The sequence below is a fragment of the Ovis aries genome, chromosome 1 (assembly GCF_016772045.2).
Source record: "Ovis aries strain OAR_USU_Benz2616 breed Rambouillet chromosome 1, ARS-UI_Ramb_v3.0, whole genome shotgun sequence".
NCBI classification, from domain to species: Eukaryota; Metazoa; Chordata; class Mammalia; order Artiodactyla; family Bovidae; genus Ovis; species Ovis aries.
In genome coordinates, this window is record NC_056054.1 from 269,657,715 (window position 1) to 269,671,316 (window position 13,602).

General features: G+C 45.4%; 1 protein-coding gene across 6 annotated transcripts in view; it reads right to left on the bottom strand.

Moving 5' to 3' along the window:
* Nucleotides 1-13,602, bottom strand: part of HLCS (holocarboxylase synthetase) — a 213,247-nt gene that overhangs the window by 11,606 nt on the left and 188,039 nt on the right. The gene's annotated exons all lie outside the window — the stretch shown is intronic.

Genomic DNA, 13,602 nt, shown 5'->3' on the forward strand with positions numbered 1-13,602 from the left:
TTCTACGTATTTAACTCACACTGGGAAGGTTTTCCTTTGCATTCCCAGGAAATGAGCAGGCATAGCTCTCGGTGTGCGCTAAGTCGCTTCAGTCGTGTCTGCCTCTTTGCGATCCCATGGACTGTAGCCTGACCCCATGGACTGTAGCCTGCCAGGCTCCTCTGTCCCTGGGATTCTCCAGGCAAGAATCCTGGAGTGGGTTGCCACGCCCTTCTCTAGGGGATCCTCCCAACCCAGGGATCGCACCTGTCGTCTCTTGCACTGGCAGGCGGGTTCTTTTCCGCTAGTGCCACCTGGGAAGCCTCCTAGCTCTCAGTAGGACTTACTAAACAAAGTGAAAAATCAGACCTGTCAGTGCAGCCGCCAGGATGTCTCTGAAATACTTTCTGGGGGTGAGGGGAGTAACAAGGGCAGAAGTGACAGCGAGGTGGTACTCTGTTCTGAGGGCGGGTTCCAGAGCATCCCTGCGCTGAGAAGAGGGACTGCGCTCAGAAAGCGCTTCCTCCTCTGTCTGGCTCGGGGAATGGAGTGGAGCGTTAGACACAGTGAGAGGAGAACACTTAAAGGCCAAAACACTCAGAGCACCTCTCTGTGACCCTGGTGGGCAGAGCCTCGTGGTGCCCAGGCATGGTGAGGGGGAGCCCTTGGCTGGCTAAGAAGAGCCCAGCCACCCGGGGCAAGGGCTGGGCCAGGCCGACAGGCACAGGACATGCCAGCGAGCAGGCAGCCCCCTTGTCTGGGTGCCAAGCCCACTTCCATCTCACATGAAATACAGCTCCAGAGGTATTTCTCTTGGACACCATGAATAACCCATTGAGATCGGCTCTGCATATACGCTGCTGGGCTCCAAGAATAAAGCGTCCTTTTCTTGCGTGGAAAAATCCGAAGAAGGAAGCTTTGTCCACGCAGGGAGATAAGATTGTCTTCTCTGGCTCAGCAGAGACCCAGCCACCTTCACCTGGGCTCCGAAGGCTGCTGGGCTCTGGGGCGGGGGGTGGGGAAACCTAACGAAGTTTTCTATGCAAAGGGGATTGGGGGGGGGGGCGGTGATTTTGCACGTGTGAGTAGATTGCAAAGGTTCTTTTCCATCTCGGATGTTCTGTAAATAAACAGGTAAATGGTAGACAGTCATGCCTAGAGCTAGCCGCAGTGACGGTGGAGTTAGGTGTGGGGAGGTGGGAAGGTTCAGAAACCAAACACAGGCTTCCAGAAGCCTCCAGAACAAAGAAAAATGATGAAGGGAACGTACGCACTAAACTGCTGGAGGCTTGGCAGCAGTGAACAGGGCATATTGATGAGAAGACTGAGCTTGTGACGCTGAAGGCCAAGAGGAAATTCTGCGAGGAGGGAAACAATGAATGGCGGGGGGGGGGGGGGGGGGGGAATGGGTAATGCTTAGTTTGAGCCAGGTGAAAACGGCTAGGTTTATTTGTGCGATCTGAGATAGCTCTGGGGGCAGAACCACACAGCTCACAGTCCACAAAGAAGCATTTATGAACTTTGGCAAAATCGAAAATTTGCATCTCCGAAGGTCGAGTTGCTAGGTTGCTAGGTTGCTTTAGTGGAAAGGAGACACCCTAAATGCATTTCTAACCCGAGCTGATGTCCTTCTGACAAAAGGAAATAGAAAAGGGGGGGGAAGCGGGGAGCAGGTTACATAGTGACACCTCCCCACCTCTGTAGTGTTTTTCTTTGTTGGGAAAGGCTGTTTAGTAAACGGTTCCTGAGATCAGCAGCTGGGGCAGGCACTGGGTACCCCCGGGACACAGGAAGAGACGGCTCTGTTTGGTACACTTCCCTTCTAGCCCAGCGGTAAAGAATCCGCCTGCCAATTCAGAAGACGAAGGTTTGATCCCCGGGGTGGGAAGATCCCCGGGAGAAGGAAATGGCAATCTACTCCAGTATGCTTGCCTAGGAGGTCCCATGGGCAGAGGAGCCCGGGGGGTTATCCTCCACCGGGCCATTAGAGAGTCGGACAAGACTTAGCAACTAAACAACAGCTTTGGGCTGAAATACGCAGAGCCCCAAGGCTCACCTGGCAAACAGGACAGGGCCAGGAACACCTTGTTGCTAAGGACATCGCAGTTCCCACTGCATGCTCTGCCAACCAGAACGCCCTGACTTCCACGTGGCTGTGGGAAAAGCCACTAACCTAGAAGACAGTGGCTTCTAGAACACCAAAGACACTGAAACTAACCAGACAGACCAGTATAAGCGAGTGAAAGTTTTGAGTGAACAGAAGTTTATATTCAGAGTCAAAGCAATCCACTTTGAGGATTCAAACCTAAAGAAATAGTCCACACTCACCACAGTGCTATAAAAGTGAAAATTTGGAAAAAACATAAGAGTTCACTAGGGAAATGATAATTATGAAGATTACATACAACACAGAAAAATGCTTGCAATAGAATTTTCAATTTTAAAAAACAGGATATGAAACCTACATACACTTTTACCCCAACCATGTAAAATTCACAGAAAAGCGAGGGAGGGAGATTCGACAAAAGAATAATTGTGGCTATATTAGGATGATTTTATTTTTTTAAACTTCCTTTAAGGTGACTGCTTACCTGTTTTTTTAAAAAATTATTTTATTTTTAATTGGAGGATATTTGCTTTACAGTTTGTGCTGGTTTCTGCCATACAACGTGAATCAGCCACCAGTACACACCTGTACCCTCCCTCTTGAACCTCCCTCCCTCCTCCCACCCCATCCCAACCCCTCTAGGTTGTCACCGGGCACCAGGTCGAGCTCCCTGCATTACACGCAACTTCCCATTAGCTATCTGTTTTACATATGGTAATGTATATATATATATATATCAATACTATTTTCTCAGTGCATCCCACCCCCTCCTTTCCCCATTGTATTCCTGCCCTGCAGATGGGTTCATCAGTACCATTTTTCCAGATTCCATATATGTGTGTTACAACATTTGTTTTTCTCATTCCACCTCACTAGAACTGACTCAAATTCATTCCTTTTTATGGCTGAGTGACATTCCATTATATATATATATACACACACCACAACTTTATCCATTGATGACTGCTTGCATTTAATTTGAAAGTTATTTTTGAAAAATTTTGGGGAAAGAAGCATGGTTTTTATGTTTAGATATAGTATTTGTTGGGAACCCACAGAATCCCATGAACAGAGGAGCCTGGAGGGCTACTGTCCACTGGGTCTCAAAGAGTCAGACACAACTGAAGTGACTTAGCACACACTCATAATATCTGTAAATACGTCAAAGAATAGGACTAAAAGACCTGCTTTAAAAATAAGATAATAACAGTCACCTGTAGCATCCATTTTATTATAACCAATGAACAAGACCTTATTTAATTTGTAACTAAAGAGCAGAAATTCTTAAAACCAGTCTGTTCATATGCAATGGGAGCCTTAAAATTTTTATACCTTCTCACCCAGTGACTATATCCCTAAGATTGAATTCTAAGCAATATTCAGACAGGGAAACAATAATTAAGGGACACAGCTATTTCATCACAGCATTGCACTGTGAAAAAAATCATAAACAGTACAAACAGTCCACAATAGAGGAAAGAAAAATCACAGTATCCCCAACATGAAAAAATATCATAAAGCCATCAGTGATACCGGCAAATGCCCGCTGAACACCATTAGAAGATTTAGAGAGTGTGGAAACTCCTACATGCAGCATGATTCCACAGGTGCTTTAAAATATACTTTTAAAAATTATTAGGAAATATACCAAAATATTAGCTGTGGTTACTTTAAGTTATGAGCGTAGTTACTGGAAAAACACAGGAAAGTACAAAGCAGAAAAGTCATCCAAAGAAGTCCTTCTTATAAATGTATATTTTTCTATACTTTTCCTCTTAAAAACTACGACACACACACATACACACACACAATCTATTATACAAAATATCTTCTGATGATTGGAAGGACTGCTCATTCTTGCTTATTTATTTTTGGCTGCGCCAACCAGGGAACTCAGGCCCCGTGCAGTGAAAGCAGAGTCTTTACCAGTGGACCACTAGGGAAGTCCCTGAACTCTTAAAATGAAGTAGATATTTAGTTATGGACATTTTTATTTTGTTGGCAATAAAAAAAAAAAAAGGCTTAAAAACAACATCATGGTATGAGCCCACCTACGTAAGCTATGTATTCCGATGTGCATTCTTAGACAAATACAGGACACGTATTAACAGTGGCTACATCCAGAAGGAGGATGTAGAATTACATCATGGCTTTAGTTTCTTCATTGTGCTCTTTTGTGCAATCTCTGGGAGTTAAGATTCCAGGTGGTTTTTAGTTTCATTATATTTTGTCTGAATTTTCCACTGTTTCTATACTTGGAGTGCATTCATCATCGGAAAAAAAAAAAGGGGGGGTGTTTTCAAATGTAGTACATTGAGAACACCAACCATTTTATCTGAGCATCACTGTTTTTTTAAACAAAGTTCAAAACCTAAAATTTAAGGATTTTTAAAAAATGTTTCACTCTAAAAGTACAATCAATTTTTTTAAAAGTTGCCTCCTATTCAAGAATGCACAGTATCGCTTTTGGAAAGAAAATGAATTGTTTTCTGCTCCCAAGAATGCGTATACTGGAGCAAGGAGGGTGGTAGGGCTCTGACATGCACAGGGAGATGGTCTAGGGTGAAAGATGCTGGACCCTGGACCAGCGACTTCAGAACAGAGAGCTAGGCATTTGGGGGCCAAGCAGAGACCAATAGTCCCAGAAGAGCACGGTGTTTTCCAGGGACCAGGGGGTTACTGCTCCTGGCGGGAAACGAAAGGTTCCCGGGGAACTTGAGAAATGTCACGGCAGAGGTGACTCAGGAAATGGGACAGGTCTGGATTTGAACCCCAGTGTTGACATGAACTAACATTGAGTGACGGGCTCCTCCTCTCTCCATCTCTCAGTCACCTAGGACACAGAACACCTGGTGTGGTCTCAGGCTCCCTAAGAACGAAGCGTGAAGGGATACACAAGATGCTCCATCACAGCATCGGTGCTTAAAGCATCACTTTCTCTTGGTTGTAGATCCCAGAACTTCTTACTTCCAACACAGAGGAAGGCCTCGCATTTCCTCCTCTTGGGGTAAGGAGGGTGGTCAAGAAGGAGAGGAGAAGAAGGGGTAGAACTCGTCTGTTTTTGGACCGTTCACAAAGTCTAGAGGTAATGTCTCTTCCCCGAACCTCTCGTCTAGAACACACACATACTAAGCTGATCTGAAGCTGGGCTAAAAAGCGTTTAGATTAACACTTACAGCTGGGTTGCAAAAAATCTTCATTTCCAGTTTGAGGGTCTCCAAACTCACTTAGCAAAGGTATAAACAGTTGGTTGAAGTATCTATTTGACTTTTTAAAGATAATACGTTTTTAGGTTATTGGCTTTTAGAGAGAACACATTTTGTATGTTACTGCTTACAAATAATTTTGGTCAGCGGTACACACAGGCACAACAGTTTTACTACTGTGGTTCTTCTGTTATCTTCTGGATTTGACATTTAAAGCTACCCATCATCAATCTGCCTTTCTGGAATGCTGTCAAAGAAGTAAGCTCTAGATCATGTTCCCTTAGCCGTGTTTGGTGTGTAATATAACAGGAGGCGCGCTTGTTTCAGTTAGAGGCAAAGCGGGAATGTGGACTGCCCGAGAGTAGAACCGTCACGCCTCCCCTGGGTGCGCCCCAGAAGCAGAGGCCCCACCTGTCCTCCTGCTGAAGGATGTCTGGGGTCAGCTGCTCTGATAGCGTTCCATATCTCCTAGCATCCCAATCACTCATAGGTTTTTATCTAATCTTCCCCGTTTCCAACCTCATACAGAGCAGCATCTACTCTACTGCCAAATCACTTAACTGCTCACGAGGAGGGCGTCCTGTGGACTCAGCTTTCAGACTGAGGCACCTTCCAGTCCATCAAACATTTATTGTTTTGGTCTGTGTTACTCAAGATAAACTCAAACCATTGTTTCTTACCCGATATTGCGCCATAAATATCAGATGTCTGAGCGTCACCTCCATGGACAGAGGAGCCTGGCAGGCTACAGTCCATGGGGTCAAAGAGAGAGACATGATTTAGTGACTAAACAGCAACAACAATAACAATTTCACCTGCAACCTTAGACCAATGCTGTTATAGAATTCACAGGGGGCAGCCCTGATGGCTCAGTGGTAAAGAATCTGCCTGCAATGCAGGAGATGCGGGTTTGATGCCTGGTTGGAGAAGATCCCCTGGAGGAAGAAATGGCAATACACTCCAGTATTCTTGCCTGGAAGATTCCATGGACAGAGGAGCCTAACAGGCTATAGTCCATGGGGTCACAAAAAGAGTTGAACATGACTTTGTAACTAAACAACAACAACCTCTCAGGCCAAGCTTCCAAGGCAGTCCTGATCCTAGATCCTCAGCATAAAACTGCCACCACATGTGGGAACTCAGACCATGTCCTAACCCCTCCACTAGGAGTCCCCAGATCACAGCAAGCATCTCCGCAACGCTCCTCTCAGGCTGATCAGAGTCCATCATCTTCAACTGGAGCCGTCATCATGGCTCCCTTACCCCAACAGAGGGCCTTCTGTTTGGAAACGCGGCTGCCATTTCAGAAGATGGACTGACTCATCCTGACCATAAGGAAGCAGACCTCTGGGAATCATCTTCCTGAAGGCACTGTAGACCTTCAGCTTGGCCACCTGGAATCAGTGCTGATTTTCTGCACTACAAGTCACCCTCTACAGGCATTATCTCATCTATGCTTTGCAAGTCAGATGAGGACACAGTCTTGGAAAAGGAAAACCACTTCTCTGAGGCCACGGGGCCAGCAAATCAGGGATTCAAGTTCTGGTTGGTTCTAAGGCCCATGATCTTTTGTTCATTTCGCTTTCAACCTTTTACTTAGAAATAAAACCAGACTTACAGAAAACTTGTGAGGATACTGTATGAAGAACTCCTACCTGCCCTTCACCCAGCATCACCGACTCAATGGACATGAGTTTGAGTAAACTCCGGGAGTTGGTGATGGACAGAGAAGCCTGGCGTGCTGCGGTCCATGGGGTCACAGAGAGTCAGATACGACTGAGTGACTGAGCTGAACTGAACTTCACCCAGCACCAAGATTTCCCAAATGATGACTTTTTTTTTACCACATAGGATACTCCATCGTCTGTCCATAATTCTTTTTTCTGAACTATGTGAGAGTAAGTTGCAGCCATAATGTCTCTTTATCCCTATATTCTTTGGTGTATCTTTCTGAAGGGTGTGATTTAACATTCATCAACATACAATGATCAAAATCAAGAACTTAACAATGATACAACACTGTTATCGAACCTGGGGATCAGCAAACTTTTTTCTGTAAAGACTAGAGAGTAAATATTATATAGTCTTTTGTGAGCTGTATGGTTTCCATGGCAACTATTCAATCCTTCTGTCTAAGCACAAAAGCAACTATACACAACATGTAAATACACCTGGCTGTGTTTCAAAGAAATTATACTGACACAGAAATTTGAATTTCATATAATGCTTGTGTCACAATCTAGAATTTATTTTAATTAATAGACTTTATTTTTTGAGTGGCTTTAGGTTTATTAAAAAAAAAAATCAGGGACTTCCCTGGTGGTCCAGCAGTGAGGACTCCGAGCTCCCACTGCAGGGGACACCGGTTGAATCCCTGGTTGGGGAACTAAGATCATGCACACCACGCAGTGTGACCAAAACAACAACGAGACCCTAAAGAATGAAAGAAAGACTGAGCAGAATGCACAGGGTTCCATATACTCCCTCAACCTCACCCCAACTGGTTTCCCTGTAATTAACATCTTGTATCGGCGTGGTACATCAACTATCATGTGGTGGTTGTCCAGTCACTCAGGCACGTCCGATTCTTTGCAACCACGTGGACTGCAGCACTTCAGGCTCCCCTGTCCTTCACTATCTCCTGGAGTTTGCTCAAACTCACGTCTTGGGTCGATGATGCCATCTCGTCCTCTGTCGCCCCCATCTCCTTTCGCCCTCAGTCTCTTCCAGCACCAGGATCTTAGCAACTAATCAACAACCTTCTCAATGCCCCGTGTCAGGAAGCACCTGGTGTTGCCGGTCCTGGTACTGGTGCATTACCGTTGGCCCACTTGGGTAAGGTGGGGTGTGCTAGGGATTTTCCACTGCCAAGGTGCCAATTTCCCACTGTAGTTAATTAAGTACTTGTGGGGAGACAAATATCCCATTTCCCATGAAACTTAATCTACTAGTCTTAGCATCCGTAGATGATGATTTTACTCACATCAGTTATTTATTTGATGCTGCTAAAGAGTGGTTTCTCTGACTCCATCATTTCCTCCAGGTGTACTTGTTGCAACGCTACTATAAGGAAGAGCTTTTTCTTCTTCTCGCACATGCTTTTCTTTTCTTCCTTTCCTTCTGGCAGAGTGAACTTGTGGAGTCTTCTTTATTCTGTAGATTTTTCCTATCATTGTTTATTTTGATGCCCCTATTATCCCAGATTTGGCAAGTAGAAGCTTCTTCAAGCTGATGTCTGTCTCCTGCTGACAAGGCCCTGTCATCTTTCAGCACTTCCTTACTTTTTGGCAAGAAGAAGAGGTTCCACGCCCATCCTGAACTTTCCCAGGACCAGCCCTGGACCTGGCCTTTTCTCTAAGGAGCTCTGGTTCCTTTTAGAGGAGAATGGTGTTTAAAAAACAAATCTGGGTGTTAGGAAAGAACAAAAAAGTGCATGTGTTTCCTTCCCTTTTTTCCAACAGTCCAGCCATCTTAAAACCCATGAATTTAAAAAAAAAACCAACACCATGAATTAACTGAAAATTCCCAGTTCCAAACCAACAGCACTAGGCCCATTTTACTCTCCTTTATTTTATTATTTTATTTCATTTCGTTTTGCCATGCTGAGCAGCAGGTAGGATCTTAGTTCCCCAACCAGGGATGGAAACTGCAGCCCCTGCATTGAAAGCATGGAGTCTTAACCACTGGGCCTCCAGGGAAGTTCCTCTTCTCCCCCTTTCTGTATCTGTAACTTCCTTCTCAAATAATGAGAAATCTGGCTCCCATTATCTCAAATATATTTACTTATTTGCTCAACACTCTGACACACAGAAAGTGGTTTCAGAATTGCTGACCTGTGCTACTGTGAAAAACAAACGTACCAACTAGGGTTCTCCAGTTCTTCTTGTCTTTAGCCTGAGGGTATATAGTCAGCTACTGTGTTTTAAAGTTCTTAGGGTTTGTTCGTTTTCTCTTTTACTTGAGCGCAGCTATGTTAAGACTTCAGAAATAAGGTGAGCTTGAACTGTACTTTTGTGTTCCATTACAGAATCACCCTGCCATTCTTGTTTCTTTATTCTTTAACTTGATTCCAAGAGTTAAAACTGTACAGAAAAGTAAACTCTGAGAAGTGTCACTTTCCTCCCACTTATTCCTCCTATTGAAGTCTTCCCATCAAACTTCTTTCTACAATTAACAATTCAACTCATCTTAGTTACTGGTTTATTGTTCTCGTGATTCTTTCTGAACACAGGAACAGATAATTGCATATTTTTCTTTCTTGTGCTTCCTTACAGAAAGTCACCATTTGGTCAGTGATTATTTCGTTTTGTTCGGCCATGTGGAATCCGATTTTAGTTCCCTGACCAGGGACTGAACCTGTGCCCTTGGACAGAATTGACATCTTTGGGGTGTTAAGTTGTCCTGTCTAGGAGCAAGGAATGGCTTATATCTGTTCATAGGTATACTTTTTCTGAAAAGTTATGAAAATTTATACCCAAGAGTAAAATCAAAATGGGGTCCTTTTTTAAGAATGGAAATAGTGTCGTCCTAAACGTTTAAAAACCAAACACCACCACGCTTGCTCCAAAGTCCATTACGTCTGCGGCGCATGTCTGCAGAGGTATTCTTGCCTGCTCTATACACGTTCAGTCTCAAACATTCCATTCTTTCCTAACTACATTTACATAAAACACTGTAATAAGCAGTTTCCTTGCCTGCAGAGCCAAGTGGCTGCTGAAACATCTGGGCAGACAAAGCAACGTGAAGGTAATGAATTTCTTCCTCTAGAAAGGGAGGCTACACCCTACCACTTAAACGCCCTTCCTGGGCACTGGTTTTTCCACCCCAAGATGGTTGCCATTTCAAGGGTAATTACAAGGAAGAAATCTCTGCCCCTGCCAGCTGGCCCCCAAACCACTGATCCTTTCACCACCCTGCTGCCCTAGATGTCACCCTTCTTCCCTCTCATGCTCAGACCTCTCTCTGGAGCCTCTCGTGCACCCCACCCTGCAGAGAGCAAGCAGCATGCCAGAGCTTGCTCGACCAGGAAGCTTAGCACCAGCTTAACTCTTCACTCAATGGGACAAGGGGCCTCTTTCTTTAATGCAGGGCTTTGCTCCATGATATGCTGGGTATATAGCCCCCATGAACCAAACCTGGCGCAGAGTCCAATTCTAGAACAGATTTTCCTTCAAATGACCATTTTCCAGCCCCCTGCCTCCCCAGTCCCATTTTCTAGCCAACTCTGTTGACCCTTGAGATTGGTTCCTGCTTGGGCTCCTTGCTAGAATGTTTTATAGCCTGCTCCCTTACTGAATTCTTAGTTAGTTTTATCATTGATTCTCTAAGGTTTCCCAGGTATGCTATCCTATCAGGTACAAGGGGAGAAAGTTTTACTTCTCTCTCCATTTTGGTGGCTGTTATTTTCTCATAAAGCCATATTGGGCTCTTTTACGACCCCTGGACTGTAGCCTGCCAGGCTCCTCTGTCCATGGGATTTCCCAGGCAAGAATACTAGAGTGGTTTGCCATCTCCTCCTCCAGGGGATCTTCCCGACCTAGGGATCGAACCAGCAGCTCCTGCTTTGGCAGGCAGACTCTTTACCACTGAGCCACCAGAGAAACCCTTTCTCAGTTTGTATGCTTCTAATTGACTACTCTTGTCCGTCTGAATTGGCCAACATTTCTAGGATGATGTTAAACAGAAGTGCGGGTTGTTGACCAGAACTGCCCTTGTTCCTGTCTCACTGAGTAGGACACTAGCTTTGGGTCTCAGAGCATCTCACTCCCTCTTTCCCAGTGCTGGGACTCAGTCTCTGCTCGCACAGATTCTCCAGGGGGTTCTGGGAGATACTGTTTCATCCCTTGTCCCTTCAGGCTCAGGGGTGACAAGGGATTCCCTCTGCGGCATCTCTGGAGACCCTCCACGCTTAAAGCCCATCACCCCCCTCACTTCCACAAGCTTTCCCATCACCTCAGTGGACTCTGTCTGTGGTCCTGGTGACTGCCGTCCCCACCATGTGCCCAGGGCAGTGAAGGTTCAGTATGCTCAGCCCTAAGTCATCAGGACACTTGTGCGTGGAGAGGAGAAGGCACGCAGATGAAACGTCAGCCTTCCTAGGGTTTGTCCCGAAAACACTCCTCTCCTGGTATCCTTGTCTTCATCCCCTACCTCTTAAAAACGAAGCGCTTTCTCGGGCTTCCCTGGTGGTCCCGTGGTTAGCAAGCTGCCTTGCAATGCAGAGGACAGCAGTTCAATCCCTGGTTCGGGAGGATCCTGCCTGCCGTGGGGCAACTGAGCCCGTGGGCCACGGCTGCTGAGGCCACGGGCAGCGGCTACTGAAGCCATGCTCCACAACAAGAGACCACCGCAGTGAGAAGGCTGCGCGCCGCAACTCAAGAGGAGCTACTGCTCATTGCAGCCGGAGAAAGCCCACATCCAGCAAGTAAGACCCAGTGCAACTAAAACTAAATATTAAAAAAAGAAAAAAAGAATTTCCTTGCTTTAAAAATAAAGTGCTTCTCATTTGATAACTTTTGAGTTTCACTGTCCTTTTATTTTGCTGGACATTTCAGAATCAATCTTCTGTATATGTTTATATATGCTTTTCTATTTAAACTTTTTTTTTTTTTAAATCTAAAAAACATAGTACCATACCGCCGAAGGTGTTAGGAAACATGCTCAAATAAGGACGGGCTCCAAAGACTGCTCTGCCAACAAAATGCCAGTAAAATCTGAAACCCAGGTTCAGACACACTGGGAGAGTTCCAAAATTTAAAACTTAAAGAACTTCTTTATTCCAGTAAATCAGCTTCCCTGCGAATACCATCAAAATCCTATGCTTTAATGAGTGAGGGAATATCAGAGGAAGGGGTGGAGAAGGAAAGGATTTGGACAAGTATGAAATTTAATTTAAAAACTATTATGAAGAGTTTAATTTCCCCCTCCCCCAACTAAATACATAAATCTTTCCCATGCATTTTCTTTGTTTCCTTTTCCTTTAAAAAAAAAAACTTTTTTTAAAGGCATCCTGAACCATCTGAAACAATAACAGAGTACGTCCAACGGGGTGGAGTTTTTAATAATAAATACAGTTACTGGATTCCTATTAATTAAAATGCCATGTTAGATATATGGAAGATATATGCGAAGAAACGTTACATAATGGAGCATTCTCACTGAATGTTTCATCAAACCAAGGAGAAAAAGACCTCGGGAGCAAGGATAGTCAGCAACACAAGGCCATGCAGGCCATCTAAGTCCTAGGGACAATAAGAGGCATCAAGGGCAAGGGGGAGATGGCTCACTTCCTGAAGGGTACAGTCGGGGGAGAGAGGACAAGGCACATGAATTGCATTTAAAGATGTGAACACATGTGGAAACTAAGCTGACCTTGGTTGGTGAGCACCAGGGCACTGTCACTTCCGCTGCAAGCCCTGATGTAACTTGGGATGCTCTTCTAAGGGTGTCTCCCAGGACCAGGTGGGATGGGGCCATCATTGTCAGTGAGTTCAGTCGCTCAGTCATATCCAACTGTTTGCGACCCCATGGACTGCAGCACGTCAGGCCTCCCTGTCCATCACCAACTCCTGGACTTTACTCAAACTCATGTCCATTGAGTCAGTGATGCCACCCAACCATCTCGTCCTCTGTCGTCCCCTTCTCCTCCTGTCCTCAGTCTTTCCCAGCATCAGGGTCTTCTCCAACAAGTCAGTTCTTTGCATCAGGTGGCCAAAGTATCGGAGTTTCAGCCAATACCATTTTCATCTTAGCGGAAAATTGGCAATGGAGTGTCTGCCTTTGAGAGAGTGCCAGGCCATTCCAGCTCCAGCACAACCACCGTTCAGGGGGTACTTGGTTCGATCAGGCTGAGGGGCTTCTGGAGCAGGGATCCTCTACCACAGTGGGGGTCATAGAAAACCCAACGGAGGTGCTTTTGCTTGGGGGGGTGTGCATCTCTGGGGTCACCTCTCTATGCCAAGTCCCTGTCCCTGTGCATAAAACTAGGTTTTATCTCTTTACAGGGCCCTGGGAGGAAGGAACGGGTCGCCCTGCATGGGCACCCTGAGCAGAGTACCAAGCACAGTGCAGTCTTTAGTTAACCCACTGGGATAAGAGATGGACCACTCCCCCGCAGTGAGCCCTCAAGGAGGGCTGGCAACTTGAGTGCTCTGGATTAATAAAGGCATTCTCCACCCAAGGTGCTCTCTCATAAGGACATTCTGGAAAAAGAGGAATCATCTGATGTCTCCTTCTTACATCCCTGACTGTAAAGAATATTAAGAGAAAAGACCCTGGAAACACCTGATAAAGTCATCCACGGCTGCCTGA